Source organism: Malaya genurostris, chromosome 2, assembly GCF_030247185.1.
Source record: "Malaya genurostris strain Urasoe2022 chromosome 2, Malgen_1.1, whole genome shotgun sequence".
Lineage (NCBI taxonomy): Eukaryota > Metazoa > Arthropoda > Insecta > Diptera > Culicidae > Malaya > Malaya genurostris.
In genome coordinates this window covers 294960408-294976473 of record NC_080571.1, presented here as the reverse complement: position 1 = coordinate 294976473, position 16066 = coordinate 294960408, and the positions used below count along the sequence as shown (strand labels likewise).

Sequence of the window (16066 nt, the reverse complement as noted above, 5' to 3'; positions counted from 1 at the left end):
CATCAACTATTGTCGTTTAATTCGATAATATTACCCACTAATGGCGATTGCTTGCAATATTTATCGCATCATCTGCCCATTTATTACACTGACCCAACTGGACAAAAACATAAAATGCATCATTGATTTGTAATAAATTTCCCGATCACATACATACACATGGCTGCCGCGTCCCGGTGCCACAACATCAACAATGTGCACTTTGCCTTGTTGGTAACTTTTGCAACATATTCCAGCTCAGCACAGCATAATGCCCAATCCGGACACAAACATGCGCGCGCGCGCGTCCCACGTCGACACACGCACAATAGCAGATTTCAATCAAAATTTATGTACCACACCGCAAAGTGGACATGATTTGAATAACAGCCAGACCTTCCCAAATCACATAATGGCCTGTCGATATCCTGTCCGGCGTTCCTTCACCAAGCGCCGGTCAGAACCTACGGCCCAAAGCACTTCCTATTACGGGTACATCACCAAGCACTGGCCATTCTGGCTCGTGCCATTCGCCCACTTTCGCTCCAACTAACTGTCAATAAATATCCGAGCTGAAAAGCTCTGAAGTTTGTGTGATGTGAGTGATTAGGATTTTCTGCATAGTCGGTGCAATTCTGTACATAAATTATAATTACTATCATATTGTGTCCTGAACCTGCTACCGGTCCAAGTCGATTACGGGAACCGATTCGAACGGAAACAGGCCGAGCTTCAGCAACGCTACCACGTCAGCAAGTATCCCGGTAGCCTGGTGCGGTACATTTTCCATTCAATTTTGAATTAAATATAATTCAAATCCAATCCGTCCAGATGTCCATAGTTTGAGTTATTGTGTAGGCAATTCCCCAGTGACCCCCTCTTCGACCTCTGGCTCGGTTGATGGGTTGCTGATCTCCGGTGCATACCGGCTAAGTGCATCATAGCCACGTCCGCACAATAATCATCAAGAAGTGTCCATCATTCGGATTGTTTATGGCTATCACTCGTATCAGCCACAAGCGAATCGCACCTCGACTCGGTGTGCACAATCCGACAGGGACAGCCCACTGCCGGTCGACCGGACACTTTGAACACCCCTAGCCTAGCCTATCCTGGCCTGGCCTGGCCTAGCCTGGCCTGACAGTCAACCAGTTCAACGCATCAACGTGGCTGGCATCCAACGGTGTGTTTGTTTGTGCATTCGAGCCTGATTTTCGCTCTATCAAGTTGACTTCTATTATGGACCCGATGGATTTATTTGCCCCGGATTGATAAACAATGGACAGTAATAGTTATCATAAATACGTAATAATAATTATCATCATCGTCATCATTCAACTCATATTGTTCGGTAGCTCTCGCTAGTACAGCTGCTCATCCTGGCGGACACTGGTCTGATTGTGCTTCGGGCACATTCCAGACAGCGGTAATGACGGCTAAGGCGCCCTCTGTCAGTCTCAGTTCAAAGCGACGGTAATCTGAAATCGCTTCGCCGGAGTAAACACAACAAAGCACACGTACCATGCTGGTGATTTAGTAATGTTTTGAATACGGATGATGGGATCCGTAATGAGATGACTTTGTGCATGGACGAAAATAACTGAGGACATATATTTTTGGTTTCCCAGTAATCAACTTCATTTTTTACGTTTCTCAACAAAAAAAAATGAAATGTTTAACTTATTTAACTCGATTTTTCGATAGCTGAGATAACCCGAAGCCGCGAGTGTCGTCGAAACGCTACCTAGCTATACTAGTATTATTAGCTATAGCTAAAGTAATATTCTGTAGCAATCAATTTTACATTTCATAATTAATTTGTGAACATTTATATGCTTATTATCAAACCGAGTTAATCGCGGCTCAGTAAAAATCATTTCTAGAATCACAAATCATTCTATCGAAACAGTATTCTTTCAGGCAATAGTTTTTTCTGAAATTGTCTTTTTTTACGCGCATGGTGGCCGTACCCCTTTAGTCTTCTCGGGGAAACTTTAACGGAGAGAAAACTTACATATCCAGAACCGGAAATCACTCATGTTGCACGGATTACCATAGAATACCGATAGGCCGAAAGTACACATCTTCAATTTTAAAATCTTTTTTAGCATAGTCCCTTGGCATTACTTTATCAAATCGGTTCAGGAAATATTCTTAATATTGCACAAAATAGTTGTTCTCGTTTTCTCGTTCTCATATTTTTTTTGCTTTCTCGTTCTTTTGTTTTTGCATTTTACATATTCTCGCTTGTTTTTATCATTCTTTTCTCGTTGTTTCTATCACCCTTGTGCAGTAGTTTTCTAGTTTCGTCATTTTTCTTTTTAATCGTTGCTCGGAGTTACGTTCTTTAGTATTTTTTGTTTCGTCGGTATATTTTTCTGTAGTGTACCCAATTTATAGTTACTCTTTCAATGTTCTTCGTTATTCGTTCTTCGGTCTTCGTTCTTCGTTCTTCGTTCTTCGTTCTTCGTTCTTCGTTCTTCGTTCTTCGTTCTTCGTTCTTCGTTCTTCGTTCTTCGTTCTTCGTTCTTCGTTCTTCGTTCTTCGTTCTTCGTTCTTCGTTCTTCGTTCTTCGTTCTTCGTTCTTCGTTCTTCGTTCTTCGTTCTTCGTTCTTCGTTCTTCGTTCTTCGTTCTTCGTTCTTCGTTCTTCGTTCTTCGTTCTTCGTTCTTCGTTCTTCGTTCTTCGTTCTTCGTTCTTCGTTCTTCGTTCTTCGTTCTTCGTTCTTCGTTCTTCGTTCTTCGTTCTTCGTTCTTCGTTCTTCGTTCTTCGTTCTTCGTTCTTCGTTCTTCGTTCTTCGTTCTTCGTTCTTCGTTCTTCGTTCTTCGTTCTTCGTTCTTCGTTCTTCGTTCTTCGTTCTTCGTTCTTCGTTCTTCGTTCTTCGTTCTTCGTTCTTCGTTCTTCGTTCTTCGTTCTTCGTTCTTCGTTCTTCGTTCTTCGTTCTTCGTTCTTCGTTCTTCGTTCTTCGTTCTTCGTTCTTCGTTCTTCGTTCTTCGTTCTTCGTTCTTCGTTCTTCGTTCTTCGTTCTTCGTTCTTCGTTCTTCGTTCTTCGTTCTTCGTTCTTCGTTCTTCGTTCTTCGTTCTTCGTTCTTCGTTCTTCGTTCTTCGTTCTTCGTTCTTCGTTCTTCGTTCTTCGTTCTTCGTTCTTCGTTCTTCGTTCTTCGTTCTTCGTTCTTCGTTCTTCGTTCTTCGTTCTTCGTTCTTCGTTCTTCGTTCTTCGTTCTTCGTTCTTCGTTCTTCGTTCTTCGTTCTTCGTTCTTCGTTCTTCGTTCTTCGTTCTTCGTTCTTCGTTCTTCGTTCTTCGTTCTTCGTTCTTCGTTCTTCGTTCTTCGTTCTTCGTTCTTCGTTCTTCGTTCTTCGTTCTTCGTTCTTCGTTCTTCGTTCTTCGTTCTTCGTTCTTCGTTCTTCGTTCTTCGTTCTTCGTTCTTCGTTCTTCGTTCTTCGTTCTTCGTTCTTCGTTCTTCGTTCTTCGTTCTTCGTTCTTCGTTCTTCGTTCTTCGTTCTTCGTTCTTCGTTCTTCGTTCTTCGTTCTTCGTTCTTCGTTCTTCGTTCTTCGTTCTTCGTTCTTCGTTCTTCGTTCTTCGTTCTTCGTTCTTCGTTCTTCGTTCTTCGTTCTTCGTTCTTCGTTCTTCGTTCTTCGTTCTTCGTTCTTCGTTCTTCGTTCTTCGTTCTTCGTTCTTCGTTCTTCGTTCTTCGTTCTTCGTTCTTCGTTCTTCGTTCTTCGTTCTTCGTTCTTCGTTCTTCGTTCTTCGTTCTTCGTTCTTCGTTCTTCGTTCTTCGTTCTTCGTTCTTCGTTCTTCGTTCTTCGTTCTTCTTTCTTCGTTCGTTTCTCGTTTCTCGATTCTCGTTTCTCGTTTCTCGTTTCTCGTTTCTCGTTTCTCGTTTCTCGTTTCTCGTTTCTCGTTTCTCGTTTCTCGTTTCTCGTTTCTCGTTTCTCGTTTCTCGTTTCTCGTTTCTCGTTTCTCGTTTCTCGTTTCTCGTTTCTCGTTTCTCGTTTCTCGTTTCTCGTTTCTCGTTTCTCGTTTCTCGTTTCTCGTTTCTCGTTTCTCGTTTCTCGTTTCTCGTTTCTCGTTTCTCGTTTCTAGTTTCTCGTTTCTCGTTTCTCGATTCTCGTTTCTCGTTTCTCGTTTCTCGTTTCTCGTTTCTCGTTTCTCGTTTCTCGTTTCTCGTTTCTCGTTTCTCGTTTCTCGTTTCTCGTTTCTCGTTTCTCGTTTCTCGTTTCTCGTTTCTCGTTTCTCGTTTCTCGTTTCTCGTTTCTCGTTTCTCGTTTCTCGTTTCTCGTTTCTCGTTTCTCGTTTCTCGTTTCTCGTTTCTCGTTTCTCGTTTCTCGTTTCTCGTTTCTCGTTTCTCGTTTCTCGTTTCTCGTTTCTCGTTTCTCGTTTCTCGTTTCTCGTTTCTCGTTTCTCGTTTCTCGTTTCTCGTTTCTCGTTTCTCGTTTCTCGTTTCTCGTTTCTCGTTTCTCGTTTCTCGTTTCTCGTTTCTCGTTTCTCGTTTCTCGTTTCTCGTTTCTCGTTTCTCGTTTCTCGTTTCTCGTTTCTCGTTTCTCGTTTCTCGTTTCTCGTTTCTCGTTTCTCGTTTCTCGTTTCTCGTTTCTCGTTTCTCGTTTCTCGTTTCTCGTTTCTCGTTTCTCGTTTCTCGTTTCTCGTTTCTCGTTTCTCGTTTCTCGTTTCTCGTTTCTCGTTTCTCGTTTCTCGTTTCTCGTTTCTCGTTTCTCGTTTCTCGTTTCTCGTTTCTCGTTTCTCGTTTCTCGTTTCTCGTTTCTCGTTTCTCGTTTCTCGTTTCTCGTTTCTCGTTTCTCGTTTCTCGTTTCTCGTTTCTCGTTTCTCGTTTCTCGTTTCTCGTTTCTCGTTTCTCGTTTCTCGTTTCTCGTTTCTCGTTTCTCGTTTCTCGTTTCTCGTTTCTCGTTTCTAGTTTCTCGTTTCTCGTTTCTCGTTTCTCGTTTCTCGTTTCTCGTTTCTCGTTTCTCGTTTCTCGTTTCTCGTTTCTCGTTTCTCGTTGCTAGTTTCCCGTATCTCGTTTCTCGTTTCTCTTGGCTCGATTCTCGTTTCTTATGTATGATTCGTGTTTTTATGTATGATTCTGAAAAAAACATTAAAATCCTTTAAACAATACAATTTTCAATTGTGTAGGTCTGGTTAGTTGATTGGTAAACGAACCGACTTTGGATATACTGATTGCCGGATCCGAAAACACCAAAAAATAGGGATCAAAATACAGGGAAGATTTTATACAAATATGTTTCAACTGGTAAGTTTTTTTAGTGTGTGGCTTAAAATCTCTTATAATTTGATTCAAGAGCCAATGAAAAGTATTTTGAAGAACTCCACATGATGATATGAGAAAAACAATTATTCCGCTAGGTGAAATAAGACAGATTTTTCATTCACTTGTTTCCCGTGCTATTGTGTTTTCTTGTGTGGCCTTTTTTTCGATTTTCTGTTACAATGATTTTTCGTTTTTTCGATTCACTATTTAAACACTTTCCGTTTTCTTCGATCGTTGTCGTATTGTCGTTTCTAGTTATCCGCTATTTTCTCGTTTTGTTGTTTTGTCGTTTTGTCGTTTTGTTGTTTTGTCGTTTTGTCGTTTTGTCGTTTTGTCGTTTTGTCGTTTTGTCGTTTTGTCGTTTTGTCGTTTTGTCGTTTTGTCGTTTTGTCGTTTTGTCGTTTTGTCGTTTTGTCGTTTTGTCGTTTTGTCGTTTTGTCGTTTTGTCGTTTTGTCGTTTTGTCGTTTTGTCGTTTTGTCGTTTTGTCGTTTTGTCGTTTTGTCGTTTTGTCGTTTTGTCGTTTTGTCGTTTTGTCGTTTTGTCGTTTTGTCGTTTTGTCGTTTTGTCGTTTTGTCGTTTTGTCGTTTTGTCGTTTTGTCGTTTTGTCGTTTTGTCGTTTTGTCGTTTTGTCGTTTTGTCGTTTTGTCGTTTTGTCGTTTTGTCGTTTTGTCGTTTTGTCGTTTTGTCGTTTTGTCGTTTTGTCGTTTTGTCGTTTTGTCGTTTTGTCGTTTTGTCGTTTTGTCATTTTGTCGTTTTGTCGTTTTGTCGTTTTGTCGTTTTGTCGTTTTGTCGTTTTGTCGTTTTGTCGTTTTGTCGTTTTGTCGTTTTGTCGTTATGTCGTTTTGTCGTTTTGTCATTTTGTCGTTTTGTCGTTTTGTCGTTTTGTCGTTTTGTCGTTTTGTCGTTTTGTCGTATTGTCGTATTGTCGTATTGTCGTTTTGTCGTTTTGTCGTTTTGTCGTTTTGTCGTTTTGTCGTTTTGTCGTTTTGTCGTTTTGTCGTTTTGTCGTTTTGTCATTTTGTCGTTTTGTCGTTATGTCGTTTTGTAGTTTTGTCGTTTTGTCGTTTTGTCGTTTTGTCGTTTTGTCGTTTTGTCGTTTTGTCGTTTTGTCGTTTTGTCGTTTTGTCGTTTTGTCGTTTTGTCGTTTTGTCGTTTTGTCGTTTTGTCGTTTTGTCGTTTTGTCGTTTTGTCGTTTTGTCGTTTTGTCGTTTTGTCGTTTTGTCGTTTTGTCGTTTTGTCGTTTTGTCGTTTTGTCGTTTTGTCGTTTTGTCGTTTTGTCATTTTGTCGTTTTGTCGTTTTGTCGTTTTGTCGTTTTGTCGTTTTGTCGTTTTGTCGTTTTGTCATTTTGTCGTTTTGTCGTTGTTGTATCTTGTTGTCGTTTCAATATTTCATCTTTATGTCGTTTCGCGTTTTTTCGATCTATCGTTTGGTTGTATTTTCATTTTATCGATATGCCAGTCTATAGTTTTGTCTTTTCTTCGGTTTGTTGTTTTATCGTTTTGTCCTTATGTCGTTTCGTTAATAAATCGTTCTTTCCTTTTGTTTTTATGGCGTTGTGTCACTTTGTCATTTTCTCGTTTTGTTGTTTTGTCGATTTAAACTTTAGTTGCTTTTACGTTCTGTCATTTTGTCGTTTTGATGATTTGTCATTTTATCGTTTTGTCGTTTTTACGTTTTGTCCTTATATTAACCATCATTTTGTTGTTTTGTGTTTTTTTCGATTTGTAGTTTTTCGTTTGATCGTTTCGTCGTTTCAACCTTTCGTCGATTTGGCAGTTTGTTGTTGTATCGTTTTGTCCTTATGTTGTTTTGTTTTATCGTTTGGCTTTTTATTGCTTTTTCGTCTTATTGTTTTGTCATTTTGTCGTTTTGTTTTTTTATCTTTCTTGTTTTCATTTTTCGTTCCTAATTTCTCATTCAACGCCAACCAGAAAACAACTGCACAACCGAACCTCATTCGGAATGTGATTCCGCAACACAAAACAGCCTCGTTCATCTGTCACCGGCATGTCAAAGCCGGTTGGAAGCGATTGATTATCTCTCGGAATATCGTTTCTAAAAACAGCTGCAGACCATTTTTCCAAACTCGCATTTGAATGCCGAATGTGGCACGGCGTGTGACATCCGTAGTGAGCTCAACCGAGTTCCGGACATAGAATGTGGCACATTGCTGATTAATGGCAACAGATTGTCAGTCTCGGCAGCAAAATAAAACCGCACAAATTCCTGTAAGGGTTTGTGTTCGATACCTATGTACAGCAACAGGGCGGACGGTGGGTGGCAGCGTAACACGAGGAAGATTCGCTCATCAAAATTCAAAATTTTCGTTAGCAAGCTGCTTCTGATCAATATTCGGAAAATGTGTTTCCACTCATTCATTGCACCAGCACTGTTGGCAACGGTTTCGGCGATAAGGACGATCGGTCGGGTTGTCGTGCCCGGGGGCGGGAGAGGGGGAGATGCGCTCTCGTTGTTGTTGATGGTGACGCGCCGGTGACAGGTCATGATGATGTGTGTCGTAAAATGTGAGTCATTTATATTTTCATTTCGTTCGCTCGTGAATGCTGGAATTTTCAAACCTTCCCACCCTTATTCGGTTGGCCCGGAAAACGTGCCGTTCGAATTGATCGTTGCTCCGCATGAGTCTCTAAGCTGTGGTGTATCAGTTTGTAATTTGCGTTTTATGATGTGCGAATAACGGAATGACAGGTTTTGTTCATACGCGTGACGGGCGTCGGACGGTTTGGCTGGGGAAGATTTGGTTTTTGTTGCGATTCGTGGACCAAAAATAATCAGGATCCCGATGGAAGTCATTAAGGAAAATGAATAAACTGTGTGTTTAGTATAACGGTACAGGCAACCCCGCCAACGCTAGTAGAATTCGAAATAAATAAACCCTAACAGGAAAACCAAATTCCAAAATTGTTATTGACAGTCACCACCGAGTTTTGAACAGTAGTTTTACATGGAAACGTAGCGCAAAAATGGATCGTTTTTCACAAAGCCATCATCCAACGTGACCTGCCCGAACTGGAAGTGTGAATACGCTATTTCTGGTTGCCTGACGAAATGATTGATTTGATTTATTGCCAACACATGGCTTGCACAATCCATCATCAGTCCCGCCGATCCATTTGTGGCGTGTTTCTGCCACCATGTTTGCATAGTCCCGTCCCGTTCGCGACAGCTCCGCAGCCGCAACGAACGAGCCTGCGGACGAAAATAATATAATCCTAAGACAGCGAGGTCCCACCACCGTTGCATGCCGGCAGCCGGGTTCTCGCGGTTGGTCGATTCTTCGTCGCCCACAGAACCGGTGCTGGAAAGAGCACCGAACAACCCACCTGATGAAAAATGAAGAGCGGCTGGCAAGAAGGCCACATTCATCATCGTGGGTTCGACAAATCAAAGAAACAATAAGTGCCGTAAGTCCGGTGCTGACTCACAACACAAAAGGACCGAACGTGCCATGTTATGGTCGATTTAGAAAACTCTTCAGGTGAAGGATTCAGTCATAAATTGCAACTGGTAAAAGTGGTAAGACGAAAGCGCGGTAGTTCGGTAGCCAGCAAAAGTTTTTCCAGGTTCGCTGAATTTATTGCCCCTATAAATATGTCGCTTGTTGGACGGTGCGGGTCCTGCGACAATTTAGCACAAATCAAAACAATTATCAAATGCCTTTTCGAAACCTGCACCCGCCGAGGGCAGCTAATTTCCAACCGAGCAGACAAATTTATGGTGATGTGATGTATTTTTTCAGTCCCCCCCCCCCCCCCTTCCTCCTCCCTTGAATTTCGTCCTTTTTCCAACAACCCCGTTTAACGATACCCGCACCCACCGTAGAAGTTTCGTCACGAGGAAGAAAAACTTTCCTAGCATGTCAGAGAATCATTTGTTTGCACCATCACACCGCCCGGGACTAGGACATTGTCGCCAACGTGGAGCACGGCAAAGCGCGACAGCGGATAAAAGGCTGATTGATTTAATCTAGCTAAAAGTTGAAGGATTAAAAAGAGTGATAAAATATTTCACTCGGTCGAGAAAAAAAAACTACATTTACGCTGTTGCCTTCACTTCCATCACTTTCGATCAGCTCGAAGTTCGAAGTTTGTTCGCGTGAGCGCCAAGTCGTTTCAGAAAAGTATCGTATGGTTTTTTTTCACTGATTTATATAACTGTTCGACCAGAATGGCACAGTAAGAGTTAGAAAACTAGAATAGAAAATAATTTCGTTGAAGGATCCGTTTATTCGAAGAATCAAGTTTTTTGAACTGTTTTCAAATCGATCCACCGGTATAACGGCAATTGATAAGACTTAGATGAAGTCGAAGAATCCCGTCTACGGAACTTGGCAGAACGAATTGTACTCGTGGTCGTCATTCTTCAGTCCCTCCGAATACGCATCCATTGCGTATATCCAGCAAGTACGAGGTACGCTGCTCACGACGACCTTTTCCAAGTGCTCTTCTTAGTATCGCGTAGGTCATCCCTTCTGTCGACATTCTTGCTACATGTTCAGCCCACTGTAATCTGCCTTGTTTTTAGCAGTTTTCAATTGACTTGCTCTGATTTAAAGTCTACACACACACACAAGACCAGTAATTCTAAAAGGAACATACAACTACCAGTAGCTTCAAATTGAACTGCTTAGTGCTGAACTCGGCAGTTCAATTTGAACCGCTAAGCAGGCATAAAGTTTCTGCTACTTACAGAACACTTTTTGTTTTGCAACGGAGTGCAATGTCTATAAAATAAATATAAAATAATGATATAAAATTAAAGTTTAAAATGAAATTATTGGAAAAAAGGCGGAAGGGTAATGTCAGAGAAATAACTGGATGACGTGAGTACGGATAAAACTGATATGCTTTTTTTACACTTGCTGAATATCGATAATCACGCGTACTAAGTAATTTTGCAAACTGCATCACTTGCATAACTGTAACAATTATTATGGATTTATATGTATGGGTTATTCATTAAGCAGATATGTGCTTCGGTGGCTCAGTCTATTAACTGACATGCTTTGTGATCTAATGTTTCCTGGTTCAAGTCGCGTTGTTGCTATCGATGTTTTGATTTTTTTTCATTTTATTTCAAGCCATGTAATTTTCACATCACACAATTTTACATGTTCTTGAATATAACTTTGTGTGAAATACGACGCTCCTTTTATGTGCATCTTATAAGAAGTAAAATCACGGATTTTTTTCGAACAGTGTAGTTGGAATCAGCTAGTTCGTCACCGTGCCAAAAATCAATGATAAGAGCATTTAGGTTACAAGTTGAATGACTAAATTGACCGTCTTAAATACCATGCACAGATGTGTCTCCCTTATATTAATCAGTTAAAATACCCACACACTAAAAAAATTTGAATAATACAGGTGACTTAATTCCTCATACGATGTAAGACCTAATTCGTCAAATGACGGAAAATTTCTTTTGTATTGACTTAATGTTAGATTAGCTTGAATTTCACTGGTTTCGACTATAACTTGCATTATGCTAGCAGGGGCGACTGTATGAATTTAAATGCACCTTTTACCATGCTATGCTTCTGTGGCTCAGTCGATTAACAGACGTACATGCGATCCAATGATTCTCGGTTCAAGTTTTATTTCAACGAATTTCATGTCATGGAGTTTTAGACACAATATTAAATGTTCTTACACGTGAATTTGCGTGAACTGCGACGCTCCATTTATGTGCATCTAATAAGATGTAAAATCACAGGGATTTTTTGAAAATGTGCATGATTCATAAGCATAGATAGTTAGCATGATTTATAAGTATAGATAGTTTATCTAGCGAACAAAACATGTCGTAAACCCACTGAATTCAACCACTGAAAATATTTCGTATTTACAAGGTGAGATGAAAAAACTGCAACAAAGTAAAACGCCATAATTTTTTCATTTTTTTTTTAAATTTTATTGAATTAAAGCAAAAAATGTCGGAAATAACATCAAATTTGAGAATCGGTTTAGATTTGTTCGAATTGGCCACCTTTGGCACGAACTATGGCCTTCAAACGGCCAATGAAACCATCACACGCTGCCCGAAAGTGGCTCTGCGGTATTTTGTCCCATTCTCGGCGAAGCGCTTGCTTGAGATGATCGACACTTTGGTATTTTTTAGTGCCAACCTTGCTTTCCAAAATACCCCAGGCACAATAGTCCAACGGATTGGCATCCGGAGATTTTGGTGGCCATTGTGCGGTGGAAATGAAGCGAGGAACCTCATTTCTTAACCATTCTTGGGTGGCGCGTGCTGAGTGCGATGGTGCTGAGTCCTGTTGGAATGTCCAAGGTCTGCGGCCGAAATGTTTGCGTGCCCAGGGCTTCAGAACTCCCTCCAAAATATTTTCGCGATAGATTTGCGCATTTATTTTGACCCCACGGTCGATGAATACGAGCGGCGAGCGACCATCGGCTGTTATGGCGGCCCACACCATCACCATGGCCGGCTTTTGAGTTCTGGTGGCCAACCGAAGTTGCAAATTTTCAGCTGACCTCTCTGGCAAGTAAACACGATCATTTTGTTTGTTTACAAACTGCTGGATAACGAATGGTTTCTCATCGGAGAAAACCAAATTCGGCAGTTCACCACTTTCGGCCAAGCGAAGCAACTCTTTAGCTTTTTCGAGTCTAACTTTTTTTTGCGCATCAGTAAGATCTTGCACTTTTTGGAACTTCAATGGCTTTAGTCCAAGCTCATTTTTCAATATTTGCCGAATGGCATATTGCGATATGTTCAGCTCACGAGCCATTTTTCGGCCACTGCGACACGGATTTCGTTCAATTCGCTTCTTCACTTTTCGAACCATTTCTGCCGATGTTGCTGTTTTTTTTCGTCCACTTCCTTGACGTCGGGCTACGCTACCAGTATCACGGTAACGAGCGATGGTACGAGACACAAAAGATTTATTCACTTTTAAATGCTGGAGGGCTCTAACGATAGCCACTTGTGGTTTTCCAGCCAAATGCAAAGCAATCACACTATCACACTTGAATTCCATCACAAATAACTTTTTTTCTGAAAAATTCCCACCAAAATGCTTTTGTGCGCTTGTAAATAATATAATGAGCTGTCACTAGAATAAATCTGACAGCTGTGGGACGAGCGGTTTAGAAATGACAGCAGTCTGAAGTTGGTTGCAGTTTTTTCATCTCACCTTGTATATGTGTAGGTTTTGCATGATACGATTTATGCGATGATTCGTTGATTTAATGTTGTTGAAATTTTACGCACCTCCCGACGCGAACGCCTACTGCGATCCTCCTGATACATTTAGGAGTAAAGCTTTGAGTGAAAATCACCAAAAAATATACCTTTTTTTTAGTAATTTATTAGTTTTATTCGGTTTATGTACCGCAGCCAATATCCAAAAATATTTTTTTGAATTTTAAACTAACAAATGGAAAAAAATAAAAAATAATAAATGCAAAGCATATCAAAAATAATATTAGGATTCCATTTAACTTTCTGGGGGGGGAGAAAAACTACAAGGATCAGCCCCATGGGCTTGTTCGAGCCGTTGATGTGGAACAAGGCAAGCAAAACAATCAAATAGTTCAATCAATCGTCACATTTGAATTCGCAAATGCACGAGAGACTGCTAGATTGATCTTTATTAGGAACCAAAACCGAACACGTGAACCCAGAATATAGACTCTATTTGTCGTGATTCGTATTTGTTTTGTAGCCGACGAAATTACATCAATATCCCAAATGTATGCAATTATATGTTTGTACACTCTAGCGATACGGATATCGATATTTAAGCTTCCTTTCGCCAAGCTTGTGTTCAAGTTTTGTATGCGATTTCGGTTGAAGCGATAAACTTTTTCTCATTATCAATCGAGTTCATCTGATATAAATTGGAAGTTAATCTTATGCACTCGAAATTTACCCCGCGGTAGTTGTCAAATTCTCAGGCGAAACGGCATGACATGGAATTTCATCCAAACTTGCATGACACAAGAACAGAGCATACCAATTAAAGCTTCAAATTGTTTTATGGCACTTTTTGTCTTGCTGTCTAGCAACAACCTACCTCTAGCAAGCTACGCGTAGCACTGAAACGTTAGCTATAATTTCGCTTCTATTTATAGATTCGCGTGCTTCCAACAGCTTCGCTTTTGCATCGATTGACCAATCAGAGCGATGCTTTCCCTTTGATATATCGCTCACTCCTTCAAAAGCGTCGTCTATGGCAGGGAAATCCGGTATGCCGGAGATTTTTTGCAGACAAAATAGGACACTGCTAGCTATTAATCAACATTTCAATGATACACAATTAAAAATACATGGCTGTGAACATTCAAATCAATATGTAGAAATATTTCCAATCAAATGGTGACATGATATTAATAATTAATAATAATTAATAATAATTAACAAAATTGACTGAGCTGTAATTTTCCAAAACCTGACCACATTTCTACGTGTATTTTTCTTGAGTTTCTAGTTTACACCCCTATATAGAAAACAAAAATGTGTTCCACATTAAAAACAACCGAGTACACCCAAACCTCCGTTTACGTGAACTTTTTTTTACGTTACCTCTTTTTACGTAACTCTTTTGACGAACAAAATCCCAAATAACGTAATCTCTTTTTTCACATCAAACCCGTTCCAAAAATACCCATATTGTAAGGGCTACCAAGGAATATTGAATATTGAATTCAGAACCACCTCAAACATCGTTCTCCAGCATGTACTCAGCAAACCCGTTCCGAAAATATCCATATTTTGATAGTTTGTAACGAATATCGATTAACTGGAAGTCGCCATCTTGAAAATTGATGCGACTTAGAGCATCCTTTTTCTGCAAATACTAAGTATTTTTGTTCCATAGTTATTCATTATATTATACATATCCAATAAAATACATACCTTATGATAAAAAAAAGAACCGGAATTTTCATTTCAAAATTCCCGCGCTTGTTCAATTGGTAAACTTTTATTCTCTCAACGTTGGCAACACTTTTATACACATTCTGTCAAATTTTGTCGCATATCGAACGATTAGTTGTTGTTTGGCGTCTATACAAAGAAGTTGAAAAATTTTCGTGTGGCGACCCAATCTTAGGGTCAATTGAAAGGTCTTATGGTCCTACCAAAAATTACTGCATATTTTCGGATAGAACAAACATTTAAATCGTCATTTAGAGTGCGATGACAAAATTGTATAAAATCTTCAAAATTTGAATTAAAACTAGTAGAGTTTGTATGTCATGTTAGTTGATGGCCGTACGAACCGACTTTGATTATACCGGTTCTCGGGTTCCGGTGCCGGAAGTGCATATAATAGTGAACCCACTTCGTTTTCTCAAGGATGACCTACGCAATCAAAGCACTGTTTAATTCTGTATGTTATACTAGTTAATGCACAAACAATCTCTTGGTTTCTTTCGAAAATCGAAGAAAAAATGTTTGAATAGAATACCACAATATTATACATGAGAAAAGCAGCATTACACCACTAGGTGGATTAAAACAGATTTTTTATACAACTTTATTCGACCTGGTTTAGTCGATCTGAGCATAACGAAGTAGCCTTACAAGAATGTTGTCATATATTCGAACTTTTTCCCGGAATGATTAACAGTTAGAGTAGTGGTACCCCCATTCATCTCAGCTCCATTAGTCATATCATATACGAAAACCATTAGTTCGATATATTGACTTCAAAAGTAAGATGAAATTAGGAGCACTGCAACTTCATGGTGGAATTGTAAGTCTTAACAAATGTTAATTTATTCTATTTCGATAATTCTTGACCATTGTCCCGGATCGGTGGTTCAATGCATAGGACGCTGATCTTACAAGCCAGTTGTCTTATGTTCGTACCCCGACCGGGAAGGATTCTTAGTGTCAGTAGGATACATAGTACTAGCCATGCAATGATTATGTACACTAAGAATCGGCTGCGAAGTCTGTTGAAACAAAAAGGCCAAATTCCACAAAAGGAATGTAATGCCAAGACTTTGCTTACATTGCTATGACCATGCAGAAGGTTTGTTGATTTCATAATTGTTTCAGTGTTGGTGATTGCTGATAATTTGGCAGAGAGCGGTTCGATATTTCTCTACATTGTATACAACGTTTTCAATCTGGTTTGAAGAGTTGGTAGAGAGCGTTCTTTGATACGAAAAAAGCCATCCTTGATTTTTTTAGTGTTACTTTAAACAAAGATTATTTGAGGGCGTGTTGGAAAACATTTAACTAGAATTAAATTTTGCTAAAGTTTGAAGTTGTAGCTGCAAATAGTTTGCTTTTTTCTTTTAACGTTATTAATTTCTCTTGTGTTTACATTGTTGTTGGAAACATGTTGTAACAAATTTACTAGATATACGTTGTATACTTATTTTTAACGGATCTCGAATATGTCACTTACTTACCTTACCTTTGCTGTATCAAGCATACGTCTCCACATAACTCGGTCCATGGCGACTCGTCGCCAGCCACTCAAGGTACGGATGCTTCTGAGATCACCCTCCACTTGATCGATCCACCTTGCTCGCTGCGCTCCTCTTCTTCTTGTACCAATCGGATTAGATTCAAGAACCATTTTCACTGGGCTGTCGTCCGACATCCTTATGACATGCCCAGCCCATCGTAACATAGACGTCCGATTTTAGCTGTCCGTACGATAGGTGGTTCTCCTAGCAGCTGTTGCAATTCGTGATTCATACGCCGTCTCCATGTTCCGACTTCCATCTGCACTCCGCCATAGATGGTCCTCAGTACCTTTCTTTCGAAAACACTGAGGGCGCGTTGGTCCTCTGCCAACATAGTCCAGGTCTCGTGGCC

At 40.1% G+C, this 16066-nt stretch overlaps 1 protein-coding gene across 2 annotated transcripts in view; it reads left to right on the top strand.

The window, feature by feature from the left end:
• Nucleotides 1-16066, top strand: part of LOC131430642 (protein tiptop) — a 1048630-nt gene that overhangs the window by 315983 nt on the left and 716581 nt on the right. The window lies entirely within an intron of this gene.